The 14,243-nt window shown below is 42.1% G+C and overlaps 1 long non-coding RNA gene across 1 annotated transcript; it reads left to right on the top strand.

Annotated features, from left to right (window-relative positions):
* The first annotated feature begins 10,988 nt into the window (after positions 1-10,988).
* On the top strand, positions 10,989-13,710 carry LOC130181758 (uncharacterized). Its single transcript, XR_008829628.1, has 3 exons — positions 10,989-11,137; positions 11,747-11,884; positions 13,626-13,710. It is a non-coding gene; the product is annotated as an uncharacterized LOC130181758 (long non-coding RNA).
* The last annotated feature ends 533 nt before the right edge of the window (positions 13,711-14,243 follow it).

Here is a 14,243-nt window from a genome sequence, read left to right on the forward strand (position 1 = left end):
TAAGTTTCTAAAGCATTTTTCTTTTTTACTGTAAAGAATATTTTAATCAGTCAACCCATCAAAATAGGATTTTAACATCTGATTCTTATGGTCAATGCACATTAGTGAACCTCCAGGAAAAACATGGTAAAACTGTGTTTTCACAGTGTTTTCTGAAAAAGTGCTTTATAGTTAAAAGGTTTAAGGATTAGTCATCACTGGCAAAATTGTTTGACCTTTTATGAATATAATTACATCCCATTATGCTGTTACATCTGGCCCTGACACCACCCAGCACCTTCAGATCATCTGTGTCCTTTGACAGTCAGCCTTCTCCACAGCACACATTTTCACTCGTCACTGTGGGACGAGCACAGGTGTTACTGATAACATTAACGGCCTTGTTGTATTCCAGTGATGCAGTGAGCCATCGCAGTGCTGCCGTCATTATATCATTACATGAGGGGAGGAATGAGAGGACTATAGATGTAAAGATGAGACCGGAAGCGTGGAAGCATCACGGACAACCAGGACTACGTTTGACAGATGTGTGTCTGAAATGGCCTCATTTGTTTGTCAAATGTGAGGACGGATTATTTCCGTCTGGTCCACAAACAAAATCTGTTGTCAGTGGTGCGTTTGAAGCTAAAGAGTGTATCTTTGGCCTGTAGCTTTCTAATATGATATATATATAAAATCACATCAACATTCATTTCCATAAAATGTAAATGTCTCAATAACCCAACTTAAAGCAGACAATCTAATAGTAATGGCTACAATAGAAGGAACATATTCATTTTACCAATAGAATAAATATATACTGTAGTGAAGGGCGTTACTTAGATAAAAAATATAAAATACAATTTCCTTTTGATTCATTTTAATTCCAGTTAATATAGGCACATTTGGAGTCATGATTTCTTCACACAGTTGGGTAATTGTTTTCACACACATTTTCGCAGAGGTATTTTCAAAGACAGCACTGATTCTTTTGGTGTGTTGCTTTCCACAAACACCACAAAACTAGAACTTGCAGAGTCAGAGGGAATCAGTCCAGCTCACATCCACGGTCCAGCTCGAGCACAGAAGGAATAAACACCACATGCTTTAGTGGTGGTACATCAAATACTCTGTATGAAGTCTAACACAGATAATACAGCATGTGTTTATTAAAACAAAACGCACATCTGTAGTCACGGCCCAGGAGATACATATGACCCTCTCGTGACCTCTCATTCTATTTACAGAATTCATTTTAGCCTTATTATATTGTTACAGTTGATGTATTTTGACATTAATATGTGTAAGAAAGGACAAATGTATGTGAAGTATGTGTTTACAGCACTGGGGTCACACTTGGATAATGTTAACCAAATTTTTACCTTAACAATATTCAATTAGCCTGTAACAATTTGTTTTGTTTAATTAATTTGTATTTATGCTGTAGTTTTGCCTTTTCATATATTAATTGCTTGCAATGAGTAAATATTAAAAAATAATTGCTATTTTTTTTGTCTGAATTTGTTACAATATTGGTTTATTCTGAGAGACATGTCTCACCTCAGATATTCTCAAATATGAATGTAGAGAGTAGTTTTCCTCGTGAGCACTAGAGGGAGGCCTTTGACTGCAAATGACTGGGCGCTAAACGCTTATTAATGAACTGCCAGTGTGAGAGGTTGGTTGTTCTCTTCTCAAGACTTTTTTTTTGTGGAAGATGTCATGAAGTCCCGGACACTGAGATGGTACAAATGGTTTTTATAGATTTTTTCACTGACAGTCGATCAAACCATACACACTTAAAATCAGGCAGAGGAGCGTTTTCCATCAGCATTTCTCTTCGTTGTTAGTGTTTACCATTAATACCCTCGGTTGGCTTTAACCACAGCCTCACCTGCAGCTCATTTCCCTGCCTTCACCAAGCTTCCTCTCCCTATTTGACTACATCTGAATGCGCCAACAACCTCTGAAAACCCACAAACACTCACACATGCAGAATTCACCCAGATGCGTCCGGCTTTCAGAGCTGGACAAGCACAAAAACATTTTGCCTGGTCTTCCGTAAACTAGCCTAGTGTACCGAACTCCACAGCTGTCCAGAGTGAGGTCGTCTTGTTGAATAAACAGTGTCACCTTGAAGCACACGCAGACACACACAAGAAAACACACACTGGAATCTGGCATGAAGCCACGCCTTCCCAAGTATTGTGTGACTATGCTTTTGAGAGGCTGGACGCCACCACAGCAGGCCAGAGGGCACCACTGCCCCATGATTTGGGGTCGGAGCTGTGCTAATTTAGTGACCAGACACCCCTCCCTCCTCTTTACCCCTCATCATCTATAACCTCCTCTTCCCCCCTTCTTGTACCTCTCATTCAAACCTCTCTACCCTCCAAACTCAACCTCCGTACCCCACCAACAACCCCCTTCATCCTTTCTGTGCGCTGCTGCCCCCCTCCCTCTCCTCCACCTCCTCCTCCCCCCTTAATTTGAATCCCACAGTGAGGCCTCTTTGTGCAGTGGCTGCTGCTGCATTGTGCTGCAAAGGGAAGCAGAGTAAATGGACAAGCAAATTAGTTTTTCTCCTTCAGCCAACTGTGGTGTTAAGTCACACATGCTCTGATGCACTCACCTAACGTACACAAACACAAACATAAGTTACATGCACCCTTTCAGGATGCCTTTAAAATGTTCTTTTCTACTAAACTTCTTTCCCTTGTGAGTCCATGATCGTTGACCTGGATGTAAAGGCCCCTTTAAGAAAGGGAAACATGAAATACAGTAGGAGTGCACATTATCACGCCCATATGTTGTCCTTCAAATTCTGAGTTCTTCTCTAGAAAATATTTGTTTGTTAAATTTTTATTGGTTTACTTTCACTGCACATTCCAGGGAACTCTTGTGAAATCTAATTTATGTAAACCTTTTTTTGGCATAATTGATGCAACTGTAAACACAACTTTGATATGTTATCACCATATAAAGTTAATATGGCTACTGTGTTAGCAAACAAGAACAAAAAAAGAGATGGAGCAACATTAGCATTCATTGAGGGCCATATTTCTGGCTACATGATGAATGTAAGTCCAATATTTGCTGTCCTTCTACCTCTGTGTTGGTTTCCACAAACCTGTTTGGGGGAATATCCGTCTGTTTATTTACTAAATATGGACCAAAACTGTAAAGTTGCGGCCCATAAAACCAAAACAATGAGCTGAAAGATGCTAAAATGCTCCACAGAGCTGAGGGGAACTGCAGAATTGGGTGATTATTCTCCTTGGGTTTGTCACTATACAAGCAACTTGTTTCACATTAAGCATAGTTATTCAATCTTTTGTTGATATGAAAATATTGATTAGTGCAGCTTTAAAATCATAATCAAAACAAAAGATCAAAAGGCGGCGACTTACAGACACTAAAGGAGTAGTCAATTAAAATGAATAAGACCTATTTAAAACTATCAGTAAACAGTTACTTGAAACAAAACTAGAAAGTAGATTTTAATACAGCCCAAAACATCAGCAGCCAGAGGAGAGAGCAGACAATTTCTGTGGCTATTGTTCCGTTAGCAGTGGGGCTAGTACTGACGAGATTTCTCTGCACATGTACGGTAGTTAAAGGAATTCTTCAATATGTTTGGAAACTTATTGACTTTCTTGCAGAGGGTTAAATGAGAAAACTGATTCTGCTCTCGTGTCTGTCTACAGTGAATATGAAGCTACTGCCCGAAGACCGTTACAAAGACTGGAAAAAGGGGGGAAACAGTTAGACTGGACTCCAGGAAGCTACTGCTCTCAGCCCAGAAATAGTCCAGCACATAAATCCCCATAAAACCACAGCTTGTTGTTTTTACACTAATTAGATTTAACATGTTAATTAGTGAGCTTTAGAGGTGCTGGTTGGCAGATTATTTTACCTTTGAACAGAGCCAGGCTACAGTAGCTGTTTCCCCCGTTTCCAGTCTTTATGCTAAGCTAATCTCCTGGAGAGTGGTATCCATCCTCTCCAATGAATGTGTTTCCTTCTATGTCAAACTATCCCTTCAAGTTTGCAGAAATGACTTCTTTCATGCTCTTTGTTTTAAGGTGGAAATATGCACTTGTGTGACCAGTTTACGCCCAGCTCATGTTACCTTCTCTCTGTGTCTGTTAAGGTGGTCTGGCTTGTGAGCAAAGGTCAACAACTAGTAGTACTTAGCTCACACGTTTTTTTGTTTTTTTTGTTCAGGAAACACATCTGCCTCAGTTCCAAACATTCTCACATTTAAAAGGGACATTCCACAACAAAGCATAGTAAAGTTTAGCATCTTGAAATATTATTTTTGTTTTTACTGGCCCTCGCAACATTTTACTCCTTTGCTCGAGGGCCTTGACCCCTCGTGGCACCCGAGCCGCAAAAAACTCCAGAGAGAGGATTAAATGTCAGGTCAATGTCAAGCTTTTTCTCTCTGAAATGTTTTTTTTTTTTTTTTATGAAATTCAGAAATATCCTTCATTTCCCATGTCTCATCAAGCGCTACCAGTATCATTAAAGAGGCTGGTTCACCCCCAGTTATTAGTGAATGAAGGCAGCCCTGCACCACTTCTGCAGTGCTCTTGAGCAACCCAGTGAAGCTCTACCTGATCTGCTGTGCCTCTGACCCGTGACTCTAACCTCTCTGTGGAATGTGTGGCCGTAAAAACCCACAATGTTGTTTTTTACTCACTATCTCACTTGACCGTCCCTCACCTGCTTCAGTTCCTCTCTCCTCCTCTTTCCACCCCCCACCCCCCTCACTCCCCTCCTCAGCCCCTGAACTGTGGCCACTCTGTAAAAGAGCCCATAGGCAGCAGATGTGTGACGGCCGACACTGTTAACAGCTGTCAGCTCTTATATCAGCTCCTGGTAAGTCTCTAACCCCACAAGCCAACCTGAATGTCCCCCTAACAACAATCACCAACAGTTGCAGCACAAACTTCAAGGGGGAAATCCAGCCTGCCAGTTGGCAACGTCAAAAGATTTTATTTTTTTTTGCATGAGAAAAATATGATTAAAAACAAGAGATAATTAAACTATCAATATTCCTAATATCTTTGTCTATATGCATATTTGACTATCTTCTTTTGCCTTTCCAACTCGATAAAGCTACAGCCTAAATGCACACTGGATCACCTAACCTTTAATTCAGTCTTTAGTCATTCAAATGACGGAGGAAAAAGCACAACACCTGTGAACTGATTTGAATATTATTCAAGTCAAAGTTTGCTTGATTTGAAAATGACTGAGGTAGAAGTGCAGCTTTTTCAAAGACATGTGAGCAATGACAAAAGACAAGAGCTTCAGCTTGACCATATTGTGAACATACCTTGCCAACCACTTCAGCACTGTCCTCTATACTGTTGTTTAGAGGAAACCCCAGGAGGAAAGAAGTCCTGGGAATTTTAAATGAACATACTCCTTTGTGGAGGACATTGTTATTCCAGCTTTACTAAAAAATACTTCAGTGCAACAATTCATCTGTATTGATCTTGGGAACTACAATGCTGAAAAGTATTATCTGAGTGTACTCTATCAGTTGATGTCATCATCACTTCCTGTTTATTTACCATTTATCCTGGTGAAGTTTTAAACCTAAACACCTGCATCAGTGTGCAGAGCCTTCTTTTGTCAACACTGGATTTGTTCATTTATTAAAATGTCCTTAAATGACCAAATGTAAACCTAAATGTAACCAAAAAAACCAAAAAGTACTTAAAACACAAAACTAAATATCTGCCAAGTAAGATTTCCACATCTCTTTTGATTGTAAAGCAGCTTTAGGTTCTATATTAATGCTGTGAAAGTAGTCTGCATCCAACAATTTTTGTAATTTTCAGTAAGTTCATGCAGTGGTCAGCCAGCTGTGTGAAAAGTAGGCAGGGTTTGAACTTCCATCAGTTTTTACGGACACAGCACGCCACAGTACCCTGAATTCATTTGAGGAGCAACTGTCGACAAAAGTCATTTGTGATTCATTACGTCTTCTCCTTCGCTATGACGTCTCTATGAGGTATGGCCACTGGTATCAACTACAACACTTTTGCCTTTAGACATGTTCAGTTGACACTTCATATGTTCTAGTTTGTTTCAAACATACCCCGACTCAGACTCTACGTTTCTTTCTGGCATCCACACCCTGCTCAGCATCTGGACGTTGTCCAAAGCTTCTCTGCCCATCTCTGGCAGCTCCATTCCTAGCCTGTCACCCCTACTGCCTCCCTTCCCTCTGCTGAAAACTCACTCATGTCTGGCTTTTACAGCCGCTCAAAACCCCAGCCTCAACCCTGCTCCCAGCCCAAGCCTGTAAGCTTTGACCCGCCCCCCCCCTCAGCCCCGACCTCAGCTCAAACCCCAGGTCCCAGCCTCTGGCCCTGAGCTTTTACCTTCTCCCCAACCCAGCTGCTGTCACCTTCCCAGCCGTCCAGCCCAGCATGAGAAGCCTAGCAGCTGTTGATCAATGGGCAGCCGGAGCCAACGCCTGCCTGTCCCCTCCCCTGACCTCCTACCCTTACACATACATACACACACACACACACACACACAGATGCACGCACACACTCCCCAGGGAGGCAACAGATGGGGGTCAGCCAGAGGAAAGGGGTGTGGTGGGCTCCAAAGGGCTGGGTTAGGTGTATGTCCGGGTCTGTATCTGTGAGTCTTAATGTGTGTGTTTGTCACATATCTTATTCCACAATGAGAGAGATAGATTCATGCATGTTTTTATATGTGTGTGTGTGTGTGTGTGTGTGTGTGTGTGTGTGTGTGTGTTTGAGGGGCTGTGGCTGGACATTTGCTAGCCGCGTGTCTCCAGTATGGACAGGTGTTGGTGTCAGCAGTGTCCAGACTCATTTCGGCAGCTGCTGCCACCCCTCTTCTCCCCCAGTTCTCTCCTCTCATGTCCCCCCCCCCCCCTCCCCCTCCCCCCTGACAGATGTAGCCACACCACACCACCACCTCTTGGCTTTTTATGGGCCCAGCCTGTTTTGACTTTAAATATTTGCCCAGGAGGCGCTTGTTCTGTTTGGGCGAGGAGGGTATGAAGAAGGACGGGGGTGAAACACACACATAAACATTTTCTCTGTGTATGAATATGTACACCGATGTGCCTCCCTCCTCCACACCTATGTTTACACACACCTGTATGGCAGAGATTGAGTGGTTTGTCTTGTTTTTGTCTCACCAGAATAAAAGCCTGTTAGCAGACATACAGAAAGAAAATAGATCCTCAACTGATCTGTGGCCCTGATAGTGAGGATCAGCTGGCAACTGGGAAAAACACCAGGAGCTGATGACTGACTTTATTGCACCTCAAAGAAACACCTGAAGAACCACAAATCTCTAACGGGAAGTCAGTTAGTGTCAGTGTGTTGTTAAGTTACTGCTAAACAGCAATGACACATTAAACTGCAATTGCGCTGAACAATGTTTGAGTCTTTGTAAGTAGGTTACAATGATGGTACAAGTAGGTGCAATGACTATAATTAAAGCTGCATTTATAATGACAATATATCAAATGACTACATGTAATTTGAAAAGAGTCACTCATGACAAACCCAGAGAATCATCACCTGACCCTGAAGTTCCCATCAGCTCTACGGAGCACTTTATAGTCTTTTTGCTAATTGTTTTGGTTTCTGGCAACTTTACTGTTTTGGTTCACTCTCACCGCTCTCTCTCTCTCTCTCTCTCTCTCTCTCTCTCTCTCTCTCTCACCAGCCTCGTCTCCAGCAGCAGCAGGCAGAGAAAAAGATCTGTGATAAACCCCCCTGTTCACAGACAGAAGTCAGCGACTATAGCTGGTGAACACAGTGTAGCATTTAGCAGCTGCAGATCCACATATTTCCCTCAGGATTTGGTGGAGAGTAAAAATGAACTAAAGAAAAGTTAATATTGGACTTTAATTTATTCATGTGGCTAGAAACGCGTCTCCAAATGAATGATGATATTGCTCTGTTAAATGTGTGCCATGTCAATACCTTATTATAATAACGATTTCAATGTTGTGTTTACAGCTTGTTCTGCTGGATCTATTTATTTCTTTTAACCAGTTTAATCAAATAAATGTACAAATCCCTCTCCTGATTTAACAGAATAAAGTCCCCTTACTTGCTTTTACTGAAGCTTTCAACAGCACCTGCCAGGTTTCATCTGTGAATGAAGTTGGCTCAGTTGTAATCAAGAATGTCAGTTATATGGAACTTCCTGTTTTTGTCTCAAACTAAACTATATAAAAAAATGCAATGATTTATCACCTTATGCTGTGCAGTTTTACCCTTTGTGCTTCCAGTCAGAGTGAATTTATGGTTCCCTCTGATTCTGCACAGTAGTTTGTGGCATGTTTTTCCAAATAATTCCACCTAGGTTTGAAGCAAATGCACAGCAGAGGCACCGAAAATGGCTCCAGTAAAGCGGACTCAATTAATAGCTACACCTGTAGTCCTCATTTTCATTTCTTACACAGAAACAACAGCAGAAACACCAACAGCCTGAAACTATGCATCAACAAACGCTAATCTCAAGGTGACACATGCACTGTGAAGTGTCGTGTTTTTCAAAAAAAAATCTCCATTGAGCGACTGAAGCTTCCGCTTGTGATCCATCAGAGAGAGAGAGAAAGAAGTTAGAGAGGAACGTGGATATGAAAGAATGATATACAGTTGGGGTTTGGAGTTGAAAGATAATTAGAACAGCAGTGAAGGATTCTGCTGCTGATCCCAGAAAAAACACCTCCACCAGCTGGGTTCAAAGTCCAGGAGGGAGGAAAGACAAGGAGGAGAGAAAACAGAGAGAGAAAGAGAGAGGGCCACAGGAAGGGAGAGATTTGGGGATCTAGCAGAAGAGTGGTGGAGCGCACCTTGTTGTGCCATCTGGGCCAACTCCCCCACCACAAACACACACATCTCTCCTTCCCTTTCTCCTCCTCCTCCTCCCAGCCCATTAGGACGGAGGATTAAGGTGGTGGCAATTACAAGACGCAACCGACAGGAGCGTACCTGGCAATACATTTAACTGTCCAGGGGAGGGAACTGGGAGGGTGAGAGAGGGGAGGAGAGGGAGGCAGATCGAGAGGGAGGCAGCAAAGGAGAAGTAATAAATGAGATGGGCGGGAAAGGGAGATAATTAGAAAAAAAAGACAACACAAACATGCGTCAGGATTGTTGTGATAACAGCAAAAAGAAACTTTTTCTCATTGCCAGCTCGGCCGACTCGTCTTCAGAAATGGCAGAGTGAGCAAGTGAGTGCCAAACAGATGCTGTTACAATTGCTGCCATGCCCCCCCCACCCCCCCCACCCCCCAACCCAACACCACCTACTCCACGTCTCACCCCCTCCACCCACCCAGCCAGCCAGGGGGGGCTGCAGCTATGGATGGCGCCCATATGGCCGCAGCTGATGGGGGTGATTGTCGGTATTGTTCACTTTGTCAGCGATCCTGGGGATGCGGGAGAGAGCTAATGATAATGCAGAGTGCAGATGTGCTCTGGAGCAGCCCAGTCGTTAAGCAACAACAGCTTGTGTTTTGTGTGTGTATATGTGTGTGTGTGTGTGTGTGTGTGTGTGTGTGTGTGAGAGAGAGAGAGAGTGCGCGTGCGGGTTCCTAGGTTTGTGTGTGTGTGTATGTGTGTGAGAAGGAGAGTTACAACCACAGCTGCTTGCCAGCCTGTCTGCCTTCTTGAGAAGACCTTCTGGAAGACCCTCTATGTGCGCACAAAAACTCACAACCATACATGTCACATGCATACACACACAGCTGTTGTGCGCTTTAATGTGGGACTGCACATTTATTCATCCAGAGTGATTCCTGTGCTTGAAGTACACAGCTCAAACTTTGCATTTTCAGTTTTATGTGAATAAAAGCTGGCTGGGAGAGTTTATAGCGCTTACATTTTCAGAGTAAAAGTGATTCAGCCAACTTAGTGGCCGACCAGTTAGCTCTGTCCACTCACAGCAAAAAGGTCCCCAATTCTCCGGATGCATCGATCAGATACACTGCATTGGTATCAATGTGAGCTTGGAGATGCTCTAAGCACTGTGCAGGATAAATAAGTACTGAAAGTAAACGGTGTGAGTGAAAGCTTTCCTTTCATCTGTAATACTGGAGCCATGTCCTCATTCAAAATAACAGCTTAGATGTATGAGGAAAGAAAATTGGTCATCAAGACGACTCTTTCGGTTAAGACTTTCCGTTCAGGAGAAAATCCTCAAATGAACCTTTGTGACAACTGAGAAACTGTCATAGTCAACTGGGATTGATACTGACACTGAATAGATCTGATATCGACTAGTCATAATTGACCAACAATGAATACTCTTTTTTAGTCACAATTCTAATAATAGAGTAGCCTACTTCCTGTAAACACATTGTTGGGTTGTTCGTGCTGGGTCAAACAGTTGTGAAGGGCTCCTTTGCAGATAAACACTTGGTTGGGTTATTTTGACCCAGCAGATGGTTTATTCATTTTCCCGCTTCTCCACTTTCTGGAAGTTCTGTATTCATCTGTGGCGGGCAGGATTTTATGGTCTAGGTTAATATGCATACTTAACCTATATTTGTAATAATTTGTAGTAACAGCGGGACCGTAAACTCATTTCAGTGTAATTATACAATCTGGGGATAATGAGTGTTAGTGTTTTTTTTAATCCCTATTCATATTTATTTTTATTATATTGACATTTATTAACTAACTAACTAGCTACCGACTTTTTCTATGTGCTAGCCAACTTAAAACATCGCTTTAACTTGCTAATCACCACATAATATCTGAAACCTTTTTAAATGTTAGTTTAATGTATGGCGGTCTCCTGGCTTTAGTGTTCATTTGACTTTAGCTGCTCATTAATGTTAGCTGGTTAAAGTTACATACTAGTATGCGGTAATTACACACATAACTGTATTATGCAGTTCAAGATCACACTTTAATGTGTTGTACACTGTCAAGTCAATTTTTCAATTTTTAACACAAGTTATTTCAATGCACATGCGGATCAGGTGGAGGCCATTCATTGTAACTGTAACTAAGGTAGAGGCATACCTTAAATAAAAAAAAGAACAACAAACACCTTCCGGTAAAAAAAAAAAAAAAACACAACGGAGGCAAAGGAGACAGGTAGCAAGCGGAGTGATAAAATGCGGTTTGAGGTGAGCACCAAGACACGGTCTTACTCACACAGTCGCATAACGATATTGTTGACAGCAGGTCGCGGGTTGTATTGAACTTCGTGATTTCATAGTAAAAAAAAAAAAGTTTGTTGAACTTGGCTAGAAGCCAGCCTCCATATCGCTAGCTCAACAGCTAGCTCTGCCGCTAGCTCAACGGCTAGCTCGGCCGCTAGCTCAACGGCTAGCTCGGCCGCTAGCTCAACGGCTAGCTCAACTGCTAGCTCTGCCGCTAGCTCAACTGCTAGCTGTTGCGCTAAGGTCTCAGGGTTATTTGCTTCACTGAAACCATCTCAGGTGATCTTGAATGACCGGCACCACAAAGCTGGTTATCGCCTGTCTCTGTTTACAGTGGGGTTAGCGGAAAGGATGGGAACAGGTTGTTAACCTAACCTGACATTTCATGTATAGGTCATGAAGGAGTCTGAAAACTTGAAAACTTTATGAAAGCATTTTACCTGCTGAGCTGACTGGCTTGCCTTACTGATCTCTTAGTATTATCTCCTAACATGTGCCACCTGCAAGCCCTCGTCATTTCTTCAAACACTTTGTTCTATTTACATTGTTTTCCATGTTTTAAAAATGCATCAGCTATCACAAGACTACAAACCACTGCTCTCAAGGCAGCAGAAAAGCTCTATGAAAACTGGGCAGCTATCGGTGACAGGATCCTGGCGTTTGCCCAGCAAGAAGGAAAACTGCAGTCAGTGTCCAGTGACATGACACCAGGTAAGCTATTTCTTATAGGAATATTTCATAATCTATAAATAAATAACAAAAGGCAGTTTTGATGATTTTTAAATTAGAAAGTGTTTCAGACTTTTCTAACATGGCATAATTGCCAAGCCACACAAGGGCAAAAAAGTCAGAAATAGTGCTTAAGAAATATCAGTTAGATATAGTTAATGCAACACCCAACCTGTAAGTTTTGCTTTAGGTTTTCAAGTTCTATAAGGTGAGACATTTGTACTGCTTGATATGCTTGATGAATATCAAAGTAATTTAGGGCCAGAATATTTGAAAGCAAAAAATAACAAACCAGGAATCCAAAAAGAAAACCCACAGCTGATCAAATTAAACTTTTAATGTAAAACCAAACCTGTAAATGAGAAAACCAAACTGAAAATGAAACCAAATAATGTAGAAAACGGAAACGTTACCAAAAGCCAGAAACAACAACAACAACAGCAAAACACTGAATGTTAATACCAGAAGGTTGATATTACCCTTCTGGTATTAACATTTAAAACATTTATTGTCATTTAAAACATCAAATGCACAATTATAAAACACACAGTGAGAATTTAAGTTGAAAAGAAACAAGGGCACTGGGGTCAGATTTGTACTTTGTATTGATGTGTTTTGTAGTTAACCCTGACCTCAGACCTTCCTGTGTGAAACTTTCACCACACACTCACATGTATCACATTTAATCATGTTGAGTGACCGGTTACTGATAACCCTCATTATACAATGCACATGTTGATGAGTTTGGGGCAGTTTAACCAAACAGGATTCCCACTTTTCAGATTGATTCATTTGAACATTTTTTCAAGGCCTTGAGGAGGCAAACTATCCATTATTTTACAAGTACTATGACCAGAAATAAGAAATGATAGCAGATCTGTGAGGCTACACTTGGGCATGATGGTGTGTTAAGTTATAGTAGTGCTAACATCCTGATGTTTAGTTGGTATAATGTTTACCATGTTTAGCATGTGTTTAGTATTCTAATGTTTGCTGATGAGGTCGATGGGAATGACATTAGTTTTTTTTCAGTATTCAGTCATAAACCAAAGTATTGGACATTTCTGACCTGATGATGTGCTTGATGAAGTTAAGCGATCACCAAAGTGATTAAAATTCATCCTGTTGGGGATATGAATGTCTGTTCCAAAGTGGAAAGTCTTTTCACTCAAAACCATAAAAGTTGTCAGGATACACAGAACTAGTGTCTGCAAAATACTGTGCCAATCCATCCAGGAAATGTTGAGATATTTCACTGTGAAGTGAAAATTCTGACATCATGGTTGAGCTACAGAAAAAGTGAGAGGATACCACAGTTTACAGTATCCATCCTCTGGAAATGGCAGCTCATCCAATAGTTGTTAGGATATTTCAGTCTGAACCAAGTGTGGACAGAGCGTCGGACACGGAGCCACACTAGCAGTGTAGCAGAGCTGTGATCTTACTTCCTTCTTGTTATTCCAAGTTACTGTTTAGAGTGGTCCTGACCCACATGAAGGGAGCAGACCTGACAAATGTACAGTGTACTCATGGTGATGAAACTGAGACTGGTTATTCAGTTCTGTTGTTTGCACATTAACAAAGTAAGGGGAAAAAAATTAAAGATGCAAAAGGAAAGGCAAAAAGCATCTTTTTTGATGACTCACTTTCGCTCTTTTGGTCCGTCTCTCCTCTCCTCTCCTCCCTTCGCCTCCTTCTCTACTTCTTACCCACCACCATACAGATGGTCCCAAGCTGCCTTCAATAATCCAATGCACAGCCATGCCAGTACACCCCGGGCTACACCCCTGATGCTACACTACTCACACACATATACAGAGACAGTGCCAGTTCCCTAGGCAGGACCCCTGTCTCTCTAGCCCAGATTGGATCAGTTTGGTTCAGCATGGAGCAGTAACACTGGGCCTTAGGGCTCTACATGGGCCTGCAGGGTCCCAAGTTGGCCTCAAGTAGCTGGGGCTACAATGGAAAAAAGCTCTGGGCCTTGATTGTGTTATCTTTTGATGATGACTATTAGAATTATTACACAAGCTGGAGTGACCAGATGTTTTCATTTTCATCAATTTGAGCCTGGTCATCTAGAGGCACATAAGAGATGACACAGACGACAACAGCACAGAGAGAGAGGTGGAATAAAAGCAGTGAAGGGGAGATGAGCAAACACTGAAAAGGAACTTCTTGGACGGAAAGAGATGGAGAACAGAGACAGAGGGAGAGAGGGAGAGGGTGGATGGAGGGTGACGGAGGCAGAGAAAGATGGAGGGATGGGGGCAGATAGAGAAACAGGAGGGACGGAAAAGAAGGATGGGTGCGCAGAGGGAGGGATGGACAGAGCGCGGCG

This window comes from Seriola aureovittata, chromosome 14 (assembly GCF_021018895.1).
Source record: "Seriola aureovittata isolate HTS-2021-v1 ecotype China chromosome 14, ASM2101889v1, whole genome shotgun sequence".
Lineage (NCBI taxonomy): Eukaryota > Metazoa > Chordata > Actinopteri > Carangiformes > Carangidae > Seriola > Seriola aureovittata.